Source organism: Pteropus vampyrus, unplaced genomic scaffold, assembly GCF_000151845.1.
Source record: "Pteropus vampyrus isolate Shadow unplaced genomic scaffold, Pvam_2.0 Scaffold24, whole genome shotgun sequence".
NCBI classification, from domain to species: Eukaryota; Metazoa; Chordata; class Mammalia; order Chiroptera; family Pteropodidae; genus Pteropus; species Pteropus vampyrus.
In genome coordinates, this window is record NW_011888805.1 from 6,534,306 (window position 1) to 6,542,040 (window position 7,735).

At 32.4% G+C, this 7,735-nt stretch overlaps 1 pseudogene; it reads right to left on the reverse strand.

Annotated features, from left to right (window-relative positions):
• Positions 1-3,828: 3,828 nt before the first annotated feature.
• On the reverse strand, positions 3,829-3,947 carry LOC111737187 (annotated as a pseudogene).
• Between the last annotated feature and the right edge of the window lie 3,788 nt (positions 3,948-7,735).

Here is a 7,735-nt window from a genome sequence, read left to right on the forward strand (position 1 = left end):
AGAATATCAATTTGGTAAGAACAAAAATCTTACGGGATTTTTTTCAGCGAGGTGAATATAATTTTCAAACACTTTTTTTTCCCCCCTACGTATGCACACAGCAGGTAATTATCTATTATTTGCTTGGGAAAATAGGTGGCTGAAACCAACTTGGAGCGAATATTGATCTGCATTTTGTTCCATATTTTAAAATTTAAAACTCTCTGTGTAATATAGAGAATGCAGAGTTATGCTCCTGGGAAATAAGGATGTTGAATTAATTCTGTCCTCTACATACACTACCTGGTCTCTATCCAATTCCTACATCCATACCCATACATTTTGCCTTCTTTCCTGTTACATAAGTTGAAATGTTTTTGATCCTACCTAAGGCTGAATCTTCCACATGTACTGTGGTTATTCTTTCATTTTCACAAAAATGTTGCTCCTGCAATTAGCCTTTTTCGCTCCCTCATCATCGAGTTCTGCTTTCTCCTAGAATATTTTTTATCATCTATAAACATTTTCAATTTTAAAAAAGTAAAATAAAAATATATCTTCCATGTACCCCTTCCCCAAAATTCAACCCTAATTCTTAGCTTTTGGTTATAGCAAAATGATCAAAAGAATTGTTTTGCTCACTTTCTCTACTTTATCCTCCTATTCATTCTTGTACTCTCTGTATTTCAATATGAACAACTCTTGTTAAAATCACCAATGATGTCTATATTGCCAAATTAGAAACTTAATTCTCAGTCTTCAGCCTAAAAACTTAAAAGATATACCTTAACAGATAAAACTTAAAAGATATAACAGATAGTCCATCACTCCTTAAAAATTTTTACTAATGTGATGTAAGGGCATCCCTCTTTCTTGGTTCCTCAGTTTTTCTTAACTTTCTTTGCTGACTTTTCTTATCTTATTGAATTTACTTTTAGGAGTGCCCTAAGCTCTAATTGTGGCCATCTTTTCTCTGTAAACTTGTCCTCTAGCTGATGTTGTCCAGTCTTCTGACTTTAATACCATGCAAAAAGTGATGTCTTCCAAATTTATGTCTTCATCACCAATTTTTCTCCTGAAATTCAATTTCTTAAAGCCAATAACGTTTGCTTGAATGTCTAGTAGGCTTATTAATATTACTATGTCTAAAATCAGGTTCTGTGTTTCTTTTTCTAAATCTCCTAATCTTTTCTCAAGAGTTAATGTTCTCATTGCTATACAGTATTTCAATGTATAAATATACCATATTTGTATACCCATTAACTATTTGACTTTTTTTCTGAGTTGAAGTACTTTAAAATAATGCTTATGTGAATATTTTTTGAATGTTTTTGGAAACTATATATCCTTTTATCCTAAGTATGTATCTTATTTTTTTTTTTAAGCAAGTAGAAGTGATTTATTAAGCAAAGTACACTTGGGAGGATTGGGGGCCCTGAGAACTTGAGGATCAGAATCTATATGAACCATAGAGTTTCTTCGTTCTCCTTCTGTCCTCCCATGTTGAATGTCCCAAATTCTATGCTCCTCTCTGACCTGCCTGCTCTTGGCTTGGGCATGTACTTTTTTTAAAAAAAGCTTTCTTTAAACCAAATTTGGTGGCTTTTAATTTTGTCAGTGTGTTTTATTATTCATTGCTTTAGATTGAATATTTATGCCACCTCCTCTAAATTCGTATATTGAAACCTAATCCCCAATGTGATGATGCCTTTGGGAGGTAATTGCCACATGAGGGTGGAGCCCTTGTGAATGGCACTGATGCCTTTATAGAAAAGATCCTGGAGAGCTCCCTCAATCCTTGCATCACATGAGGACACAATTAAAAGACAGTGTCTATGAACCAGGAAGCAAGTCCTCACCAGACACTGAGTCTTCCAAAACCTTGATCTTGGACTTCCCAATATCCATAACTGTGAAATTAAATTTCTGTTGTTTAAAACCAATCCTAATATAGCATATCTTTTATAGTAGTGCAAAGTGGCTAAGATATTCATTGAGAGGTGCATAATAAAATTTCCCAACATGATTATAGATTTGTCTGTTTAACCATTTTGAAGCTATGTTCTTAGATGCATATAAATTTAGAATTGTTTAATCATACTTGTGAATTAACTGTTACTATTACCAAGTGTCTTTCTATATCACTTCTTGACTTAATGTGTTTGACATTAATATAGCTTTTGCTAGATTTGTCTTTGTGCTATAATTTGCCTTAAAGTTATGAGTGCAAGTGGAAAAATCTGTAGAATGCAGTGTTCAAGCTTATTTCTCTTTGCATCCTCATTCCTGAGATCTTACCTTATTCCCGTGTCCTGGCTTTATTGTTAACTCTTACCTCAATTTTGACTAGTCATGTGAGATGTTCAAAATTATTCTGGTTCTGTGGCTCTTGGCATTGGCCTTCTGGACTGTATTTGTGGAGAAATCAGCAAATTTGCTTGGAGAAGAAGCTGATGTAAAATGTCAGCTTACCTCTCTGATTCCCTTATCTCTATAATCTCCCACTCAAGTTATATGAAATTCATCAGTTCCTTTAAGCTTCTCTCCCTCTTCTCCTGTCTCTCTCTCTCTCTCTCTCTCTCTCTCTCTCTCTCTCGTTGTTCTAGTTGTTCTTACTTGAAACATTTGTTTACTGCAAGCAATTCCAGCATGATCAGAAAAAGAAGCATTAAAATAATCATTTAAAAATATATACAGCACATCAGTCTTCTGCTCAAAACGTTCATATTATACTCAAATTAAAGCCAATGTCATTACTCAGGCATAGAATCCCTGTATAATCTTCACTGCTCAGATATAATATTCTAGCATTCATCTCCTGCTTTGCTCTTCACTGTGTTTCAACCATTTTGACATTTTTCCTATTCCTTGATATTCCAAGGTTAGCGCATACTGCTTTACATCCAAGAATCTTCTTCACAAATATTTGCATGACTCATTTCTCTTCTATATTTAGTTCTCCACTCTAAGGCCATTTTATATAAGACTTGCTACATCAATTCGTATCTTCATGATGCTGTTTTATCCTAATTGCCCTTATGTTCCCCTGTCATAATAGATTTTTATTTGTATTTATTCAGTGTTTGTCTCCCTCTATCTCCAGCAGATTATATACTCTATAAAAATAGGGACTTTGTCTATTTTGGTCACTATTTAATATTCAGCATTTGCAAATTTTTCTAGTAGTATATACAAGGTATTTAATAAATATTTATGTATTACACCCACTCACAATTTCACCTCATTTTGCATTAATTTGCCCAGAAAATTTTACCTTCTCTCTAGGCATAGAAGTATAGATTGATAAAGAAATAATAGAATCTTTACTAAAAATAAAAAAGGAAAAGAAACAAACACGAAGCATATAAGAACAAAAACAACCCGAAAGCTAATAACCAACTAACCAACCAAACTTTACTGTAGGATATGAAAGAAATTTTGATACTGAGACTTTAATTGTGAGTTCCTGAACAAAATAATGTCAAGACATGTGATAGATACTATCAGTCATAGTAGGTGATAGTTTGAGCTCTGGAGGGGGAAAAAAAGACATTTAGAAGTGACAAATGATTTGAGGCATAAACCAAAACTGTACAGAAAATAAATACCATTATAAAGTAGCCAGCAAAAGTATTTAATAATAATAAAATAATATTATGTAGCACTTTTATTTTTTATTTTTATTTTTTTATTCTATTTTATTTATTTATTTATTTATTTATTTATTTATTTATTTATTTATTTATTTTATTTTTTTATTTTTTTAGGTGAGGCAACCCTTGGTTGACCTCACGGATTACAAGGACCTTGTCAGCTTAAAATCCCTTATTATTTATTTTTTATTTTTTATGCCTGCAGCACCTGGTCTTCCTAGGTGGTCTCCCATCCAAGTACTAACCAGATCTGACCCTGCTTAGCTTCCAAGATCAGACAGGATCAGACTTGTTCAGGGTGGCATGGCCATAGATGATGTAGCACTTTTAGGATATATAGAAATGAAAACATCATTTGGGAATATTTTAAATTTTTTTCAGCATTGAAGGTAAAAGCTAGTGAGTGGAGTGTGAAAGAGAAGGTGCAGATGTGGAATGAGTGAATGTAGAGTACTCTCTTACCAAGTTTTTTCAGGAAAAAAAGTGGTGAAGTCACTTTTCTGGAGGAAGATTGAAGGGAAGTTCATGGAAAATTTTTATTAGAAAGATATGTAGATATGAATTATGGGCTGAACTTTCTCCCTCCAAAAGTCATTATTTGAAGTCCTAACCTCTAATACTTCAGTGTGTGACTTCATTTGGAGATAGGGTCTTTAAAGATGTAGTAAAACTTAAAGGAAGTTGTTAGGGTGGGCCTTAAACCAATATGACTCACCCTTAGAAGAGGAGCTTAGGATATAAGACATGAACAGAAGGAAGACCATTTAAAGACACAGGAGAAGATGTCATCTATAAGCCAAGGAAAAAGGCCTTCAGCAGAAATCAGCCCTCTGACACCTTGATCTTCAATGTCTAGCCACCAGAACTGAGAGAAGATGCAGTTCTGTTCTTTAAGCCCTCGAGTCTGTGGTATTTTATTATTGCAGCCGTAGCAAACTAATATAGTATATTTGCAAACTAAGAGGAAAATATGGAAGCAGCATGATGAATGAAGCAATGTAGAAATGGAAGTAATTTTTGTAGCTAAGACAAAAAGGTGGTCAAGGATGTGTTGAGGTAGAATAGTGAAATAGAAATTGACAAACATGTTTATTAAATCTTATAACAGCTTTTTAATGAATATAGTTAACAGCAGTACTGATACACAGACTAAATTTCAGTTTCTCCTTTTAATCTTAAAAGTCTCAGGCTAATTTCCAACACTCTACAATTTACTTACTTGTCAGGGAGTTTGGATTGTAGACTCCCTATCACCTACAGGGGAATTTATTTTTGTCATTGAGAACACTTTGGTTACTTTTACATATATCCAACTCAAATTTGTTGCCATTACATACATATTTTTGAGCAGGGAATATAATCAATAATGGTGAAATGGTATTTTTAACAGTTACATATATTTACAGAAGAAAATTTTTAAAAATGGAAAGACAGCAATAGAAGTTAGAAGTACTAAAGAAACCAGAGGGTAAAAAAAAAAAAATTAAAAAATAATAATTAAATTCAAAGAGCTACGGCAATTTCTAAACCACCAACACAATCACTACAACAGATACCTAAGGATTTAGCAGAATTTAGAGAAGAGCCAGAGAATAACAACTAAATAAAGAAAACAACATGAAAACATTCAGAAAGGAAATACTATAGCTTTGTGTTTGTTAGAAGAAGGTCAAAGGAAAATCTGAGGATCTGAATATTTGGGTTGGTACGAACCATGGCATTGGGCCACTACTATATTGACTAGAACTTTTACTCATCAATGGTATAAACTGCAGCTGGATTGACTAACTAGGGAGATGTACACAGTTGCACAAACATGTGCAAGTTCATCAAATCTCTAGTTTTGAATCAAATCATGATATTCTTTTTGTCATGTGAATTACTCAGAAATATTTGGTTGTTACTTGAGAGGTCCTTGAATTCCTATATTTTTGTATGTACTAAATGCAAAACTAAGATCTTTTCTTTCTTTTTTATTTACTTTCTACACTGCTGATTTATGTTTACCAATCTATTAACTAGACAGATGTGCTTTTGGTTTCCAAAAAATTACTTTTTTAGAAAAAATTGTTTACAGAAATGTTTAAAAAATATTTTCTGTCTTTTTAATTAATAGCAATTTGCATTGTTAAATATTCCAAATTCAAAGTTCCCGAACTTATGCACTTCTGTTTTCCTTCTGTTACTTAAAGAATTGTGTACGACCTCTCTGTCTTTTGCCCGTGATATTTAGATTTCAAATGCACAAGAGGGTTTTGCAATTCTCTGCAGACAGTGAATCTCTAGCTATTGATATGTGTGTCATTTCACAGGACTCTCAGGCACAGCAATGCCACAGACAGGCAGCAGATTATGAAGACCTAAAACAATCTCCCATTCTGATTAATAAAATAAATACATTTTTCAAATCTGTTTACTTTGCATTAGCCTTTAGTTGAACATATATATTATATCTTGAAAAACAGCAAAATATTTAGTTGATTCTAGTGTCACTTGGAATGGTAGATTCACATACAGAATATTGAATTAAAAGGGGAAAAAGTAGGCATCTAAGTATAAACATTGAAAAATGGTTTAAAATGAAGAAAACAAGGCTGGGGGTGCATAAAACAGACACTTGAGAAATTTTTCAAGCACGATTCTTTGTCTTCTTGAACTCGGATTTAAAGGTTGCTTAGCAACAGTGGCAGTAACAGCTGGGACACCCTTGATCTTGTTGTGTAAACTATTAAAAATAGGTGATGGAAAGTGGCACCATGGAAACAATGACTATACTGAAGCAGGTGTCTGCAGTGTGCCTCTCAGCTTAATGTTGGAGGTGTAAATTACAAAGAGAAAAAAAAAATAACTATTATCTTTCTTTCTCTTGGACTTTGATAAGAGATATATTTTTTCCTTTTAATATTTTTCCTTATGATTTCCCAAGCATGTTGGTTCAAAAAATTGTTGATATCTTAACTGGTACTTAATATTATATTTTGATTTCTAAAGTTATTTCAAAATGAAATGAATTAATTTCTAAATTCATTTCAAAAATGATTTTATTTTTTATAAGCAAGTTCTCAGAATCCATTTAAATATGAATCAATACAGAGTGCTACATAATTGTCATAATGCATGAATTTTTAAAAATGTTTCTCATTCACATCTTGTGCTTGTTTATATTAGGTTAATAGGAATCACCCTTGAATAATCCCTGGATTTTGTTTTATAATTAAATGGTTTTTAAATAATAACAATTTTAAAATATACTCAAATTATCTATTTCTCATAGACTATTCTTTTATGTTTATAAAGCCAACAATAAACAATGCCTTCGTTCTTATTTTCAGATAGCTTTGTAGGATGGCACAGTTGATGACCTAGAGGGTCGGTGTAAACATTAGCCATGGTCAGAGTGAGAGGGTGTCACCTAAGTCAAGCTTTTCTTGTTCTTCAGGTGAATTTGTTTTTTTGGATATTCAACTGAAACATCATTAAAAGAGGAATAAATGTTAACAAATTTTATATTTAGAGCATTCAAATAGAATATTTAATAACTGTAAGACCATTTCTACTCTTATTTCATAGATGGGAAACTGAAGGCCAAAAAGATATTAATTATTCGTAACTAAAGATAGAGACTATAAATTGTAAGGTAACATATCTAATTAGTGATAAAGCTGAGATTTGAACCAGAGCTCTTTCTATTGTCTTGTAATGCTAAATTTGGCCTATTATACCAAAAATTTTGGAACCTTGGAAGATCTGATGGTTATTGAATGATATTTAAATGATAATAAGTTTCACTGGAATTTCTGCGTATTTTAGTTTTGTAAACTCATGCATAAAATCTTTTTCTTCATAAAACACACAGAAATATAAGCCATATAAATAAAGAATATTAACGAAATCTTATCCTCATTCAAACACAAGATTATCTATTGGCACTGAATTGAAAAGAAACATTAAGCCGTGAGTGATGCTGAACTCTCTGATCTCCTGAATTTCACATTGGGAATGTGGCTAGAAGTTTGGATTCTGTACAGTAATGGCAAAAATAATTCTTCTATATGAGATGGGTGTTTGGAGCCTGGCTCAGTGTTTGAAATCAAAGCATACAG